The sequence below is a fragment of the Heterodontus francisci genome, chromosome X (genome assembly GCF_036365525.1).
Source record: "Heterodontus francisci isolate sHetFra1 chromosome X, sHetFra1.hap1, whole genome shotgun sequence".
NCBI classification, from domain to species: domain Eukaryota; kingdom Metazoa; phylum Chordata; class Chondrichthyes; order Heterodontiformes; family Heterodontidae; genus Heterodontus; species Heterodontus francisci.
The window spans coordinates 22491184-22509693 of NC_090421.1; positions in this window are offsets into that span (position 1 = coordinate 22491184).

Genomic DNA, 18510 nt, shown 5'->3' on the forward strand with positions numbered 1-18510 from the left:
TGAGTGTGGGATTAATTCTGTATCTGTCAGTGTCTGTTACTGTGTGTGTGTGTGTGGGATTAATTCTGTATTGTCACTGTCTGTTGCTGTGTGTGTGAGTGTGGGATTAATTCTGTATCTATCAGTGTCTGTTACTGTGTTTGAGTGTCGGATTAATTCTGCATCTGTCAGTATCTTTTACTGTATGTGAGTATGGGATTAATTCTGTATCTGACAGTTGCTGTTACTGTGTGTGAGTGTGGGATGAGTTCTAAATCTGTCAGTGTCTGTAACTGTGTGTGAGTGTGGGATTAATTCTGTATCTGTCAGTGTCTGTTACTGTGTGTGTGTGTGTGGGATTAATTCTGTATTGTCACTGTCTGTTACTGTGTGTGAGTGTGGGATTAATTCTGTATCTGTCAGTGTCTGTCACTGTGTATGAGTGTGGGATTAATTCAGGATCTGTCAGTGTCTGTTACTGTGTGTGAGTGTGGGATTAATTCTGTACCTGTCAGTGTCTGTCAATGCGTGTGAGTGTGTGATTAATTCTGTATCTGTCACTGTCTGTTACTGTATTTGAGTGTCGGATTAATTCTGTATCTGTCAGTGTCTGTTACTGTGTGTGAGTGTGGGATTAATTCTGTATCTGTCAGTGTCTTTTACTGTGTGTGAGTGCGGGATTAATTCTGTATCTGTCAGTGTCTTTTACTGTGTGTGAGTGCGGGATTAATTCTGTATCTGTCAGTGTCCGTCACTGTGTGTGAATGTGGGATTAATTCTATATCTGTCAGTGTCTGTTTCTGTGTGTGAGAGTCGGATTAATTCTGTATCTGTCAGTGTCTGTTTCTATGTGCGAGAGTGGGATTAATTCTGTATCTGTCACTGTCTGTTACTGTGTATGTTGATGTGATTAGTTTCGTATCTGTCCGTGTCGGTTACTGTGTTTGAGTGTGCGATTAATTCTATTTCTGTCAGTGTCTGTTTCTGTGTGTGAGTGTGGGTTTAATTCTGTATCTGTCAGTGTCTGTAACTGTGTGTGAGTGTGGGATTAATTCTGCATCTGTCAGTGTCTGTTACTGTGTGTGTGTGTGTGGGATTAATTCTGTATTGTCACTGTCTGTTGCTGTGTGTGTGAGTGTGGGATTAATTCTGTATCTGTCAGTGTCTGTTACTGTGTTTGAGTGTCCGATTAATTCTGCATCTGTCAGTATCTTTTACTGTGTGTGAGTATGGGATTAATTCTGTATCTGACAGTGTCTGTTACTGTGTGTGAGTGTGGGATCAGTTCTAAATCTGTCAGTGTCTGTTACTGTGTGTGAGTGTGGGATTAATTCTGTCTCTGTCAGTGTCTGTTACAGTGTGTGAGTGTGGGATTAACTCTGTGTCTGTCAGTGTCCGTTACTGTGCATGATGATATGATTAGTTTCGTATCTGTCCGTGTCGGTTACTTTGTTTGAGTGTGCGATTAATTCTATATCTGTCAGTGTCTGTTACTGTGTGTGAGTGTGGAATTAATTCTGTCTCTGTCAGTGTCTGTTACTGTGTGTGAGTGTGGGATTAATTCTGTATCTGTCAGTTTCTGTCACTGTGTGTGAGTGAGGGATTAATTCTGTATTTGGCAGTGTCTGTTACTGTGTGTGTGTGTGGGATTAATTCTGTCCCCGTCAGTGTCTGTTACTGAGCGTGAGTGTGGGATTAGTTCTGTATCTGTCACTGTCTGTTATTGTGTATGATGATGTGATTAGTTTAGTATCTGCCTGTGTCGGTTACTGTCTTTGAGTGTGCGATTAATTCTATTTATGTCAGTGTCTGTTACTGTGTGTGTGTGTGGGATTAATTCTGTCTCTGTCAGTGTCTGTTACTGTGTGTGAGTGTGGGATTAATTCTATATCTGTCAGTGTCTGTTACTGTGTGTGAGTGTGCGATTAATTCAATATCTGTCAGTGTCTGTTGCTCTGTGTGAATGTGGGATTAATTCTGTATCTGTCAGTTTCTGTCACTGTGTGTGAGTGAGGGATTAATTCTGTATCTGGCAGTGTCTGTTACTGTGTGTGTGTGTGGGATTAATTCTGTCCCCGTCAGTGTCTGTTACTGAGTGTGAGTGTGGGATTAGTTCTGTATCTGTCACTGTCTGTTATTGTGTATGATGATGTGATTAGTTTAGTATCTGCCTGTGTCGGTTACTGTCTTTGAGTGTGCGATTAATTCTATTTATGTCAGTGTCTGTTACTGTGTGTGTGTGTGGGATTAATTCTGTCTCTGTCAGTGTCTGTTACTGTGTGTGAGTGTGGGATTAATTCTATATCTGTCAGTGTCTGTTACTGTGTGTGAGTGTGCGATTAATTCAATATCTGTCAGTGTCTGTTGCTCTGTGTGAATGTGGGATTAATTCTGTATCTGTCAGTGTCTGTTACTGTGTGTGAATTTGGGATTAATTCTGTATCTGTCAGTGTCTGTTACTGTGTGTGAGATTGAGATTAATTCTGCATCTTTCAGAGTCTGTTACCTTGTGAGTGTGGGATTAATTTTGTATCTGTCAGTGTATGTTACTGTGTGTGAGTGTGGGATTAATTCTGCATCTGTCAGTGTCTGTTACCGAGTGTGAGTGTGGGATCAATTTTGTATCTGTCAGTTTCTGTTACTGTGTGTGAGTGTGGGATTAATCCTGTATCTGTCAGTGTCTGTTACTGTGTGTGTGTGTGGGATTAATTCTGTCTCCGTCAGTGTCTGCTACTGTGTTTGAGTGTGCGATTAATTCTATTTATGTCAGTGTCTGTTGCTGTGTGTGTGTGTGGGATTAATTCTGTCTCTGTCAGTGTCTGTTACTGTGTGTGAGTGTGGGATTAATTCTGTATCTGTCAGTGTCTGTTACTCTGTGTGAGTGTGGGATTAATTCTGTATCTGTCAGTGTCTGTTACTGTGTGTGAGATTGCGATTAATTCTGTATCTTTCAGTGTCTGTTGCCTTGTGAGTGCGGGATTAATTTTGCATCTGTCAGTGTCTGTTACTGTGTGTGAGTGTGGGATGTATTCTATATGTGTCAGTGTCTGTTACTGTGTATGAGTGTGGGATTAATTCTGTATCTGTCAGTGTCTGTTACTGTGTGTGAGAGTCGGATTAATTCTGTATCTGTCAGTGTCTGTTTCTATGTGCGAGAGTGGGATTAATTCTGTATCTGTCACTGTCTGTTACTGTGTATGTTGTTGTGATTAGTTTCGTATCTGTCCGTGTCGGTTACTGTGTTTGAGTGTGCGATTAATTCTATTTCTGTCAGTGTCTGTTTCTGTGTGTGAGTGTGGGTTTAATTCTGTATCTGTCAGTGTCTGTAACTGTGTGTGAGTGTGGGATTAATTCTGTATCTGTCAGTGTCTGTTACTGTGTGTGTGTGTGTGGGATTAATTCTGTATTGTCACTGTCTGTTGCTGTGTGTGTGAGTGTGGGATTAATTCTGTATCTGTCAGTGTCTGTTACTGTGTTTGAGTGTCGGATTAGTTCTGCATCTGTCAGTATCTTTTACTGTGTGTGAGTATGGGATTAATTCTGTATCTGACAGTGTCTGTTACTGTGTGTGAGTGTGGGATGAGTTCTAAATCTGTCAGTGTCTGTTACTGTGTGTGAGTGTGGGATTAATTCTGTCTCTGTCAGTGTCTGTTACAGTGTGTGAGTGTGGGATTAACTCTGTGTCTGTCAGTGTCCATTACTGTGCATGATGATATGATTAGTTTCGTATCTGTCCGTGTCGGTTACTTTGTTTGAGTGTGCGATTAATTCTATATCTGTCAGTGTCTGTTACTGTGTATGAGTGTGGAATTAATTCTGTCTCTGTCAGTGTCTGTTACTGTGTGTGAGTGTGGGATTAATTCTGTATCTGTCAGTTTCTGTCACTGTGTGTGAGTGAGGGATTAATTCTGTATCTGGCAGTGTCTGTTACTGTGTGTGTGTGTGGGATTAATTCTGTCCCCGTCAGTGTCTGTTACTGAGTGTGAGTGTGGGATTAGTTCTGTATCTGTCACTGTCTGTTATTGTGTATGATGATGTGATTAGTTTAGTATCTGCCTGTGTCGGTTACTGTCTTTGAGTGTGCGATTAATTCTATTTATGTCAGTGTCTGTTACTGTGTGTGTGTGTGGGATTAATTCTGTCTCTGTCAGTGTCTGTTACTGTGTGTGAGTGTGGGATTAATTCTATATCTGTCAGTGTCTGTTACTGTGTGTGAGTGTACGATTAATTCAATATCTGTCAGTGTCTGTTGCTCTGTGTGAATGTGGGATTAATTCTGTATCTGTCAGTGTCTGTTACTGTGTGTGAATGTGGGATTAATTCTGTATCTGTCAGTGTCTGTTACTGTGTGTGAGATTGAGATTAATTCTGCGTCTTTCAGAGTCTGTTACCTTGTGAGTGTGGGATTAATTTTGTATCTGTCAGTGTCTGTTACTGTGTGTGAGTGTGGGATTAATTCTGCATCTGTCAGTGTCTGTTACCGAGTGTGAGTGTGGGATTAATTTTGTATCTGTCAGTTTCTGTTACTGTGTGTGTGTGTGGGATTAATTCTGTCTCCGTCAGTGTCTGCTACTGTGTTTGAGTGTGCGATTAATTCTATTTATGTCAGTGTCTGTTGCTGTGTGTGTGTGTGGGACTAATTCTGTCTCTGTCAGTGTCTGTTACTGTGTGTGAGTGTGGGATTAATTCTGTATCTGTCAGTGTCTGTTACTGTGTGTGAGTGTGGGATTAATTCTGTATCTGTCAGTGTCTGTTACTGTGTGTGAGATTGCGATTAATTCTGTATCTTTCAGTGTCTGTTGCCTTGTGAGTGCGGGATTAATTTTGCATCTGTCAGTGTCTGTTACTGTGTTTGAGTGTGGGATGTATTCTATATGTGTCAGTGTCTGTTACTGTGTGTGAGTGTGGGATTAATTCTGTATCTGTCAGTGTCTGTTACTGTGTGTGAGTGTGGGATTAATTCTGTATCTGTCAGTGTCTGTCACTGTGTATGAGTGTGGGATTAATTCAGGATCTGTCAGTGTCTGTTACTGTATGTGAGTGTGGGATTAATTCTGTATCTGTCAGTGTCTGTCAGTGCGTGTGAGTGTGTGATTAATTCTGTATCTGTCACTGTCTGTGAGTGTATTTGAGTGTCGGATTAATTCTGTATCTGTCAGTGTCTGTTACTGTGTGTGAGTGTGGGATTAATTCTGTATCTGTCAGTGTCTGTTACTGTGTGTGAGTGTGGGATTAATTCTGTATCTGTCAGTGTCTTTTACTGTGTGTGAGTGCGGGATTAATTCTGTATCTGTCAGTGTCTTGTACTGTGAGTGAGTGTGGGATGAATTCTATATCTGTCAGTGTCCGTCACTGTGTGTGAATGTGGGATTAATTCTATATCTGTCAGTGTCTGTTTCTGTGTGTGAGAGTCGGATTAATTCTGTATCTGTCAGTGTCTGTTTCGATGTGTGAGAGAGGGATTAATTCTGTATCTGTCAGTGTCTGTTACTGTGTATGTTGATGTGATTAGTTTCGTATCTGTCCGTGTCGGTTACTGTGTTTGAGTGTGCGATTAATTCTATTTCTGTCAGTGTCTGTTTCTGTGTGTGAGTGTGGGTTTAATTCTGTATCTGTCAGTGTCTGTAACTGTGTGTGAGTGTGGGATTAATTCTGTATCTGTCAGTGTCTGTTACTGTGTGTGTGTGTGTGCGATTAATTCTGTATTGTCACTGTCTGTTACTGTGTGTGAGTGTGGGATTAATTCTGTATCTGTCAGTTTCTGTTACTGTGTGTGAGTGAGGGATTAATTCTGTGTCTGGCAGTGTCTGTTACTGTGTGTGTGTGTGGGATTAATTCTGTCCCCGTCAGTGTCTGTTACTGAGTGTGAGTGTGGGATTAGTTCTGTATCTGTCACTGTCTGTTATTGTGTATGATGATGTGATTAGTTTAGTATCTGCCTGTGTCGGTTACTGTGTTTGAGTGTGCGATTAATTCTATTTATGTCAGTTTCTGTTACTGTGTGTGTGTGTGGGATTAATTCTGTCTCTGTCAGTGTCTGTTACTGTGTGTGAGTGTGGGATTAATTCTATATCTGTCAGTGTCTGTTACTATGTGTGAGTGTGGGATTAATTCTGTATCTGTCTGTGTTTGTTACTGTGTGTGAGTGTGGAATTAATTCTGTCTCTGTCAGTGTCTGTTACTGTGTGTGAGTGTGGGATTAATTCTGTATCTGTCAGTTTCTGTTACTGTGTGTGAGTGTGGGATTAATTCTGTATCTTTCGGTGTCTATTACTGTGTGTGATTGTGGGATTAATTCTGTATCTGTCAGTGTCTGTTACTGTGTGTGAGTGTGGAATTAGTTCTGTCTCTGTCAGTGTCTGTTACTGTGTGTGAGTGTGGGATTAATTCTGTATCTGTCAGTTTCTGTTACTGTGTGTGAGTGAGGGATTAATTCTGTATCTGGCAGTGTCTGTTACTGTGTGTGTGTGTGGGATTAATTCTGTCCCCGTCAGTGTCTGTTACTGAGTGTGAGTGTGGGATTAGTTCTGTATCTGTCACTGTCTGTTATTGTGTATGATGATGTGATTAGTTTAGTATCTGCCCGTGTCGGTTACTGTGTTTGAGTGTGCGATTAATTCTATTTATGTCAGTGTCTGTTACTGTGTGCGTGTGTGGGATTAATTCTGTCTCTGTCAGTGTCTGTTACTGTGTGTGAGTGTGGGATTAATTCTATATCTGTCAGTGTCTGTTACTGTGTATGTTGATGTGATTAGTTTCGTATCTGTCCGTGTCGGTTACTGTGTTTGAGTGTGCGATTAATTCTATTTCTGTCAGTGTCTGTTTCTGTGTGTGAGTGTGGGTTTAATTCTGTCTCTGTCAGTGTCTGTAACTGTGTGTGAGTGTGGGATTAATTCTGTATCTGTCAGTGTCTGTTACTGTGTGTGTGTGTGTGGGATTAATTCTGTATTGTCACTGTCTGTTTCTGTGAGTGAGTGTGGGATTAATTCTGTATCTGTCAGTTTCTGTTACTGTGTGTGAGTGAGGGATTAATTCTGTGTCTGGCAGTGTCTGTTACTGTGTGTGTGTGTGGGATTAATTCTGTCCCCGTCAGTGTCTGTTACTGAGTGTGAGTGTGGGATTAGTTCTCTATCTGTCACTGTCTGTTATTGTGTATGATGATGTGATTAGTTTAGTATCTGCCCGTGTCGGTTACTGTGTTTGAGTGTGCGATTAATTCTATTTATGTCAGTGTCTGTTACTGTGTGTGTGTGTGGGATTAATTCTGTCTCTGTCAGTGTCTGTTACAGTGTGTGAGTGTGGGATTAATTCTATATCTGTCAGTGTCTGTTACTATGTGTGAGTGTGTGATTAATACTGTATCTGTCAGTGTTTGTTACTGTGTGTGAGTGTGGAATTAATTCTGTCTCTGTCAGTGTCTGTTACTGTGTGTGAGTGTGGGATTAATTCTGTATCTGTCATTTTCTGTTACTGTGTGTGAGTGTGGGATTAATTCTGTATCTTTCGGTGTCTATTACTGTGTGTGATTGTGGGATTAATTCTGTATCTGTCAGTGTCTGTTACTGTGTGTGAGTGTGGAATTAATTCTGTCTCTGTCAGTGTCTGTTACTGTGTGTGAGTGTGGGATTAATTCTGTATCTGTCAGTTTCTGTTACTGTGTGTGAGTGAGGGATTAATTCTGTATCTGGCAGTGTCTGTTACTGTGTGTGTGTGTGGGATTAATTCTGTCCCCGTCAGTGTCTGTTACTGAGTGTGAGTGTGGGATTAGTTCTGTATCTGTCACTGTCTGTTATTGTGTATGATGATGTGATTAGTTTAGTATCTGCCCGTGTCGGTTACTGTGTTTGAGTGTGCGATTAATTCTATTTATGTCAGTGTCTGTTACTGTGTGTGAGTGTGGGATTAATTCTATATCTGTCAGTGTCTGTTACTGTGTGTGAGTGTGCGATTAATTCAATATCTGTCAGTGTCTGTTACTCTGTGTGAATGTGGGATTAATTCTGAATCTGTCAGTGTCTGTTACTGTGTGTGAGATTGAGATTAATTCTGCATCTTTCAGTGTCTGTTACCTTGTGAGTGTGGGATTAATTTTGTATCTGTCAGTGTCTGTTACTGTGTGTGAGTGTGGGATTAATTCTGCATCTGTCAGTGTCTGTTCCTGTGTGTGAGAGTGGGATTAATTCTGTATCTGTCAGTGTCTGTTACTGTGTGTGAGTGTGGGATTAATTCTGTCTCTGTCAGTGTCTGTTACCGAGTGTGAGTGTGGGGTTAATTTTGTATCTGTCAGTTTCTGTTACTGTGTGTGAGTGTGGGATTAATCCTGTATCTGTCAGTGTCTGTTACTGTGTATGTGTGTGGGATTAATTCTGTCTCCGTCAGTGTCTGCTACTGTGTTTGAGTGTCCGATTAATTCTATTTATGTCAGTGTCTGTTGCTGTGTGTGTGTGTGGGATTAATTCTGTCTCTGTCAGTGTCTGTTACTGTGTGTGAGTGTGGGATTAATTCTGTATCTGTCAGTGTCTGTTACTCTGTGTGAGTGTGGGATTAATTCTGTATCTGTCAGTGTCTGTTACTGTGTGTGAGATTGCGATTAATTCTGTATCTTTCAGTGTCTGTTGCCTTGTGAGTGCGGGATTAATTTTGCATCTGTCAGTGTCTGTTACTGTGTGTGAGTGTGGGATGTATTCTGTATCTTTCAGTATCTGTTGCCTTGTGAGTGCGGGATTAATTCTGTATCTGTCAGTGTCTGTTACTGTGTGTGAGTGTGGGATTAATTCTGTATCTGTCAGTGTCTGTCACTGTGTATGAGTGTGGGATTAATTCAGGATCTGTCAGTGTCTGTTCCTGTGTGTGAGTGTGGGATTAATTCTGTATCTGTCAGTGTCTGTCAATGCGTGTGAGTGTGGGATTAATTCTGTATCTGTCACTGTCTGTTACTGTATTTGAGTGTCGGATTAATTCTGTATCAGTCAGTGTCTGTTACTGTGTGTGAGTGTGGGATTAATTCTGTGTCTGTCAGTGTCTGTTACTGTGTGTGAGTGTGGGATTAATTCTGTATCTGTCAGTGTCTTTTACTGTGTGTGAGTGCGGGATTAATTCTGTATCTGTCAGTGTCTTTTACTGTGGGTGAGTGCGGGATTAATTCTGTATCTGTCAGTGTCCGTCACTGTGTGTGAATGTGGGATTAATTCTATATCTGTCAGTGTCTGTTTCTGTGTGTGAGAGTCGGATTAATTCTGTATCTGTCAGTGTCTGTTTCTATGTGCGAGAGTGGGATTAATTCTGTATCTGTCACTGTCTGTTACTGTGTATGTTGATGTGATTAGTTTCGTATCTGTCCGTGTCGGTTACTGTGTTTGAGTGTGCGATTAATTCTATTTCTGTCAGTGTCTGTTTCTGTGTGTGAGTGTGGGTTTAATTCTGTATCTGTCAGTGTCTGTAACTGTGTGTGAGTGTGGGATTAATTCTGTATCTGTCAGTGTCTGTTACTGTGTGTGTGTGTGTGGGATTAATTCTGTATTGTCACTGTCTGTTGCTGTGTGTGTGAGTGTGGGATTAATTCTGTATCTGTCAGTGTCTGTTACTGTGTTTGAGTGTCGGATTAATTCTGCATCTGTCAGTATCTTTTACTGTATGTGAGTATGGGATTAATTCTGTATCTGACAGTGTCTGTTACTGTGTGTGAGTGTGGGATGAGTTCTAAATCTGTCAGTGTCTGTCACTGTGTGTGAGTGTGGGATTAATTCTGTCTCTGTCAGTGTCTGTAACTGTGTGTGAGTGTGGGATTAATTCTGTATCTGTCAGTGTCTGTTACTGTGTGTGTGTGTGTGGGATTAATTCTGTATTGTCACTGTCTGTTACTGTGTGTGAGTGTGGGATTAATTCTGTATCTGTCAGTATCTGTTACTGTGTGTGAGTGAGGGATTAATTCTGTCCCCGTCTGTGTCTGTTACTGAGTGTGAGTGTGGGATTAGTTCTGTATCTGTCACTGTCTGTTATTGTGTATGATGATGTGATTAGTTTAGTATCTGCCCATGTCGGTTACTGTGTTTGAGTGTGCGATTAATTCTATTTATGTCAGTGTCTGTTACTGTGTGTGTGTGTGGGATTAATTCTGTCTCTGTCAGTGTCTGTTACTGTGTGTGAGTGTGGGATTAATTCTATATCTGTCAGTGTCTGTTACTGTGTGTGAGTGTGGGATTAATTCTGTATCTGTCAGTGTCTGTTACTGTGTGTGAGTGTGGAATTAATTCTGTCTCTGTCAGTGTCTGTTACTGTGTGTGAGCGTGGGATTAATTCTGTATCTGTCAGTTTCTGTTACTGTGTGTGAGTGTGGGATTAATTCTGTATCTTTCGGTGTCTATTACTGTGTGTGATTGTGGGATTAATTCTGCATCTGTCAGTGTCTGTTCCTGTGTGTGAGAGTGGGATTAATTCTGTATCTGTCAGTGTCTGTTACTGTGTGTGAGTGTGGGATTAATTCAGTCTCTGTCAGTGTCTGTTACTGTGCGTGAGTGTGGGATTAATTCTGTATCTGTCAGTTTCTGTTACTGTGTGTGAGTGAGGGATTAATTCTGTATCTGGCAGTGTCTGTTACTGTGTGTGTGTGTGGGATTAATTCTGTCCCCGTCAGTGTCTGTTACTGAGTGTGAGTGTGGGATTAGTTCTGTATCTGTCACTGTCTGTTATTGTGTATGATGATGTGATTAGTTTAGTATCTGCCCGTGTCGGTTACTGTGTTTGAGTGTGCGATTAATTCTATTTATGTCAGTGTCTGTTACTGTGTGTGTGTGTGGGATTAATTCTGTCTCTGTCAGTGTCTGTTACTGTGTGTGAGTGTGGGATTAATGCTATATCTGTCAGTGTCTGTTACTGTGTGTGAGTGTGCGATTAATTCAATATCTGTCAGTGTCTGTTACTCTGTGTGAATGTGGGATTAATTCTATATCTGTCAGTGTCTGTTACTGTGTGTGAGATTGAGATTAATTCTGCATCTTTCAGAGTCTGTTACCTTGTGAGTGTGGGATTAATTTTGTATCTGTCAGTGTCTGTTACTGTGTGTGAGTGTGGGATTAATTCTGTATCTGTCAGTGTCTGTCACTGTGTATGAGTGTGGGATTAATTCAGGATCTGTCAGTGTCTGTTCCTGTGTGTGAGTGTGGGATTAATTCTGTATCTGTCAGTGTCTGTCAATGCGTGTGAGTGTGGGATTAATTCTGTATCTGTCACTGTCTGTTACTGTATTTGAGTGTCGGATTAATTCTGTATCTGTCAGTGTCTGTTACTGTGTGTGAGTGTGGGATTAATTCTGTGTCTGTCAGTGTCTGTTACTGTGTGTGAGTGTGGGATTAATTCTGTATCTGTCAGTGTCTTTTACTGTGTGTGAGTGCGGGATTAATTCTGTATCTGTCAGTGTCTTTTACTGTGGGTGAGTGCGGGATTAATTCTGTATCTGTCAGTGTCCGTCACTGTGTGTGAATGTGGGATTAATTCTATATCTGTCAGTGTCTGTTTCTGTGTGTGAGAGTCGGATTAATTCTGTATCTGTCAGTGTCTGTTTCTATGTGCGAGAGTGGGATTAATTCTGTATCTGTCACTGTCTGTTACTGTGTATGTTGATGTGATTAGTTTCGTATCTGTCCGTGTCGGTTACTGTGTTTGAGTGTGCGATTAATTCTATTTCTGTCAGTGTCTGTTTCTGTGTGTGAGTGTGGGTTTAATTCTGTATCTGTCAGTGTCTGTAACTGTGTGTGAGTGTGGGATTAATTCTGTATCTGTCAGTGTCTGTTACTGTGTGTGTGTGTGTGGGATTAATTCTGTATTGTCACTGTCTGTTGCTGTGTGTGTGAGTGTGGGATTAATTCTGTATCTGTCAGTGTCTGTTACTGTGTTTGAGTGTCGGATTAATTCTGCATCTGTCAGTATCTTTTACTGTATGTGAGTATGGGATTAATTCTGTATCTGACAGTGTCTGTTACTGTGTGTGAGTGTGGGATGAGTTCTAAATCTGTCAGTGTCTGTCACTGTGTGTGAGTGTGGGATTAATTCTGTCTCTGTCAGTGTCTGTAACTGTGTGTGAGTGTGGGATTAATTCTGTATCTGTCAGTGTCTGTTACTGTGTGTGTGTGTGTGGGATTAATTCTGTATTGTCACTGTCTGTTACTGTGTGTGAGTGTGGGATTAATTCTGTATCTGTCAGTATCTGTTACTGTGTGTGAGTGAGGGATTAATTCTGTCCCCGTCTGTGTCTGTTACTGAGTGTGAGTGTGGGATTAGTTCTGTATCTGTCACTGTCTGTTATTGTGTATGATGATGTGATTAGTTTAGTATCTGCCCATGTCGGTTACTGTGTTTGAGTGTGCGATTAATTCTATTTATGTCAGTGTCTGTTACTGTGTGTGTGTGTGGGATTAATTCTGTCTCTGTCAGTGTCTGTTACTGTGTGTGAGTGTGGGATTAATTCTATATCTGTCAGTGTCTGTTACTGTGTGTGAGTGTGGGATTAATTCTGTATCTGTCAGTGTCTGTTACTGTGTGTGAGTGTGGAATTAATTCTGTCTCTGTCAGTGTCTGTTACTGTGTGTGAGCGTGGGATTAATTCTGTATCTGTCAGTTTCTGTTACTGTGTGTGAGTGTGGGATTAATTCTGTATCTTTCGGTGTCTATTACTGTGTGTGATTGTGGGATTAATTCTGCATCTGTCAGTGTCTGTTCCTGTGTGTGAGAGTGGGATTAATTCTGTATCTGTCAGTGTCTGTTACTGTGTGTGAGTGTGGGATTAATTCAGTCTCTGTCAGTGTCTGTTACTGTGCGTGAGTGTGGGATTAATTCTGTATCTGTCAGTTTCTGTTACTGTGTGTGAGTGAGGGATTAATTCTGTATCTGGCAGTGTCTGTTACTGTGTGTGTGTGTGGGATTAATTCTGTCCCCGTCAGTGTCTGTTACTGAGTGTGAGTGTGGGATTAGTTCTGTATCTGTCACTGTCTGTTATTGTGTATGATGATGTGATTAGTTTAGTATCTGCCCGTGTCGGTTACTGTGTTTGAGTGTGCGATTAATTCTATTTATGTCAGTGTCTGTTACTGTGTGTGTGTGTGGGATTAATTCTGTCTCTGTCAGTGTCTGTTACTGTGTGTGAGTGTGGGATTAATGCTATATCTGTCAGTGTCTGTTACTGTGTGTGAGTGTGCGATTAATTCAATATCTGTCAGTGTCTGTTACTCTGTGTGAATGTGGGATTAATTCTATATCTGTCAGTGTCTGTTACTGTGTGTGAGATTGAGATTAATTCTGCATCTTTCAGAGTCTGTTACCTTGTGAGTGTGGGATTAATTTTGTATCTGTCAGTGTCTGTTACTGTGTGTGAGTGTGGGATTAATTCTGCATCTGTCAGTGTCTGTTCTTGTGTGTGAGAGTGGGATTAATTCTGTATCTGTCAGTGTCTGTTACTGTGTGTGAGTGTGGAATTAATTCTGTCTCTGTCAGTGTCTGTTACTGTGTGTGAGTGTGGGATTAATTCTGTATCTGTCAGTTTCTGTTACTGTGTGTGAGTGTGGGATTAATTCTGTATCTTTCGGTGTCTATTACTGTGTGTGATTGTGGGATTAATTCTGCATCTGTCAGTGTCTGTTCCTGTGAGTGAGAGTGGGATTAATTCTATTTATGTCAGTGTCTGTTACCGAGTGTGAGTGTGGGATTAATTTTGTATCTGTCAGTTTCTGTTACTGTGTGTGAGTGTGGGATTAATCCTGTATCTGTCAGTGTCTGTTACTGTGTGTGTGTGTGGGATTAATTCTGTCTCCGTCAGTGTCTGCTACTGTGTTTGAGTGTGCGATTAATTCTATTTATGTCAGTGTCTGTTGCTGTGTGTGTGTGTGGGATTAATTCTGTCTCTGTCAGTGTCTGTTACTGTGTGTGAGTGTGGGATTAATTCTGTATCTGTCAGTGTCTGTTACTCTGTGTGAATGTGGGATTAATTCTGTATCTGTCAGTGTCTGTTACTGTGTGTGAGATTGCGATTAATTCTGTATCTTTCAGTGTCTGTTGCCTTGTGAGTGCGGGATTAATTTTGCATCTGTCAGTGTCTGTTACTGTGTGTGAGTGTGGGATGTATTCTATGTGTGTCAGTGTCTGTTACTGTGTATGAGTGTGGGATTAGTTCTGTATCTGTCAGTGTCTGTTACTGTGTGTGAGTGTGGGATTAATTCTGTATCTGTCAGTGTCTGTCACTGTGTATGAGTGTGGGATTAATTCAGGATCTGTCAGTGTCTGTTACTGTGTGTGAGTGTGGGATTAATTCTGTATCTGTCAGTGTCTGTCAATGCGTGTGAGTGTGTGATTAATTCTGTATCTGTCACTGTCTGTTACTGTATTTGAGTGTCGGATTAATTCTGTATCTGTCAGTGTCTGTTACTGTGTGTGAGTGTGGGATTAATTCTGTGTCTGTCAGTGTCTGTTACTGTGTGTGAGTGTGGGATTAATTCTGTATCTGTCAGTGTCTTTTACTGTGTGTGAGTGCGGGATTAATTCTGTATCTGTCAATGTCTTTTACTGTGTGTGAGTGCGGGATTAATTCTGTATCTGTCAGTGTCTGTCACTGTGTGTGAATGTGGGATTAATTCTATATCTGTCACTGTCTGTTTCTGTGTGTGAGAGTCGGATTAATTCTGTATCTGTCAGTGTCTGTTTCTATGTGCGAGAGTGGGATTAATTCTGTATCTGTCACTGTCTGTTACTGTGTATGTTGATGTGATTAGTTTCGTATCTGTCCGTGTCGGTTACTGTGTTTGAGTGTGCGATTAATTCTATTTCTGTCAGTGTCTGTTTCTGTGTGTGAGTGTGGGTTTAATTCTGTATCTGTCAGTGTCTGTAACTGTGTGTGAGTGTGGGGGTTAATTCTGTATCTGTCAGTGTCTGTTACTGTGTGTGTGTGTGTGGGATTAATTCTGTATTGTCACTGTCTGTTGCTGTGTGTGTGAGTGTGGGATTAATTCTGTATCTGTCAGTGTCTGTTACTGTGTTTGAGTGTCGGATTAATTCTGCATCTGTCAGTATCTTTTACTGTGTGTGAGTATGGGATTAATTCTGTATCTGACAGTGTCTGTTACTGTGTGTGAGTGTGGGATGAGTTCTAAATCTGTCAGTGTCTGTTACTGTGTGTGAGTGTGGGATTAATTCTGTCTCTGTCAGTGTCTGTTACAGTGTGTGAGTGTGGGATTAACTCTGTGTCTGTCAGTGTCCGTTACTGTGCATGATGATATGATTAGTTTCGTATCTGTCCGTGTCGGTTACTTTGTTTGAGTGTGCGATTAATTCTATATCTGTCAGTGTCTGTGACTGTGTGTGAGTGTGGAATTAATTCTGTCTCTGTCAGTGTCTGTTACTGTGTGTGAGTGTGGGATTAATTCTGTATCTGTCAGTTTCTGTCACTGTGTGTGAGTGAGGGATTAATTCTGTATCTGGCAGTGTCTGTTACTGTGTGTGTGTGTGGGATTAATTCTGTCCCCGTCAGTGTCTGTTACTGAGTGTGAGTGTGGGATTAGTTCTGTATCTGTCACTGTCTGTTATTGTGTATGATGATGTGATTAGTTTAGTATCTGCCTGTGTCGGTTACTGTCTTTGAGTGTGCAATTAATTCTATTTATGTCAGTGTCTGTTACTGTGTGTGTGTGTGGGATTAATTCTGTCTCTGTCAGTGTCTGTTACTGTGTGTGAGTGTGGGATTAATTCTATATCTGTCAGTGTCTGTTACTGTGTGTGAGTGTGCGATTAATTCAATATCTGTCAGTGTCTGTTACTGTGTGTGAGTGTGGGATTAATTCTGCATCTGTCAGTGTCTGTTACCGAGTGTGAGTGTGGGATTAATTTTGTATCTGTCAGTTTCTGTTACTGTGTGTGAGTGTGGGATTAATCCGATATCTGTCAGTGTCTGTTACTGTGTGTGTGTGTGGGATTAATTCTGTCTCCGTCAGTGTCTGCTACTGTGTTTGAGTGTGCGATTAATTCTATTTATGTCAGTGCCTGTTGCTGTGTGTGTGTGTGGGATTAATTCTGTCTCTGTCAGTGTCTGTTACTGCGTGTGAGTGTGGGATTAATTCTGTATCTGTCAGTGTCTGTTACTCTGTGTGAGTGTGGGATTAATTCTGTATCTGTCAGTGTCTGTTACTGTGTGTGAGATTGCGATTAATTCTGTATCTTTCAGTGTCTGTTGCCTTGTGAGTGCGGGATGAATTTTGCATCTGTCAGTGTCTGTTACTGTGTGTGAGTGTGGGATGTATTCTATATGTGTCAGTGTCTGTTACTGTGTATGAGTGTGGGATTAATTCTGTATCTGTCAGTGTCTGTTACTGTGTGTGAGTGTGGGATTAATTCTGTATCTGTCAGTGTCTGTCACTGTGTATGAGTGTGGGATTAATTCAGGATCTGTCAGTGTCTGCTACTGTGTGTGAGTGTGGGATTAATTCTGTATCTGTCAGTGTCTGTCAATGCGTGTGAGTGTGTGATTAATTCTGCATCTGTCACTGTCTGTGAGTGTATTTGAGTGTCGGATTAATTCTGTATCTGTCAGTGTCTGTTACTGTGTGTGAGTGTGGGATTAATTCTGTATCTGTCAGTGTCTGTTACTGTGTGTGAGTGTGGGATTAATTCTGTATCTGTCAGTGTCTTTTACTGTGTGTGAGTGCGGGATTAATTCTGTATCTGTCAGTGTCTGTTACTGTGTGTGAGTGTGGGATGAATTCTATATCTGTCAGTGTCCGTCACTGTGTGTGAATGTGGGATTAATTCTATATCTTTCAGTGTCTGTTTCTGTGTGTGAGAGTCGGATTAATTCTGTATCTCTCACTGTCTGTTACTGTGCATGTTGATGTGATTAGTTTCGTATCTGTCCGTGTCGGTTACTGTGTTTGAGTGTGCGATTAATTCTATTTCTGTCAGTGTCTGTTTCTGTGTGTGAGTGTGGGTTTAATTCTGTATCTGTCAGTGTCTGTAACTGTGTGTGAGTGTGGGATTAATTCTGTCTCTGTCAGTGTCTGTTACTGTGTTTGAGTGTCGGATGAGTTCTGTATCTGTCAGTGTCTTTTACTGTGTGTGAGTATGGGATTAATTCTGTATCTGACAGTGTCTGTTACTGTGTGTGAGTGTGGGATGAGTTCTAAATCTGTCAGTGTCTGTTACTGTGTGTGAGTGTGGGATTAATTCTGTCTCTGTCAGTGTCTGTTACAGTGTGTGAGTGTGGGATTAACTCTGTGTCTGTCAGTGTCCGTTACTGTGCATGATGATATGATTAGTTTCGTATCTGTCCGTGTCGGTTACTTTGTTTGAGTGTGCGATTAATTCTATATCTGTCAGTGTCTGTTACTGTGTGTGAGTGTGGAATTAATTCTGTCTCTGTCAGTGTCTGTTACTGTGTGTGAGTGTGGGATTAATTCTGTATCTGTCAGTTTCTGTCACTGTGTGTGAGTGAGGGATTAATTCTGTATCTGGCAGTGTCTGTTACTGTGTGTGTGTGTGGGATTAATTCTGTCCCCGTCAGTGTCTGTTACTGAGTGTGAGTGTGGGATTAGTTCTGTATCTGTCACTGTCTGTTATTGTGTATGATGATGTGATTAGTTTAGTATCTGCCTGTGTCGGTTACTGTCTTTGAGTGTGCGATTAATTCTATTTATGTCAGTGTCTGTTACTGTGTGTGTGTGTGGGATTAATTCTGTCTCTGTCAGTGTCTGTTACTGTGTGTGAGTGTGGCATTAATTCTATATCTGTCAGTGTCTGTTACTGTGTGTGAGTGTGCGATTAATTCAATATCTGTCAGTGTCTGTTGCTCTGTTTGAGTGTGGGATTAATTCTGTATCTGTCAGTGTCTGTTACTGTGTGTGAGATTGAGATTAATTCTGCATCTTTCAGAGTCTGTTACCTTGTGAGTGTGGGATTAATTCTGTATCTGTCAGTGTCTGTTACTGTGTGTGAGTGTGGGATTAATTCTGCATCTGTCAGTGTCTGTTCCTGTGTGTGAGAGTGGGATTAATTCTGTATCTGTCAGTGTCTGTTACTGTGTGTGAGTGTGGGATTAATTCTGTCTCTGTCAGTGTCTGTTACCGTGTGTGAGTGTGGGATTAATTTTGTATCTGTCAGTTTCTGTTACTGTGTGTGAGTGTGGGATTAATTCTGTATCTGTCAGTGTCTGTTACTGTGTGTGTGTGTGGGATTAATTCTGTCTCCGTCAGTGTCTGCTACTGTGTGTGAGTGTGGGATTAATTCTGTATCTGTCACTGTCTGTTACTGTGCATGATGATCTGATTAGTTCAGTATCTGTCCTCGTCGGTTACTGTGTTTGACTGTGCGATTAATTCTATTTATGTCAGTGTCTGTTACTGTGTGTGTGTGTGGGATTAATTCTGTCTCTGTCAGTGTCTGTTACTGTGTGTGAGTGTGGGATTAATTCTGTAGCTGTCAGTGTCTGTTACTGTGTGTGAGTGTGCGATTAATTCAGTATCTGTCAGTGTCTGTTACTGTGTGTGTGTGGGATTAATTCTG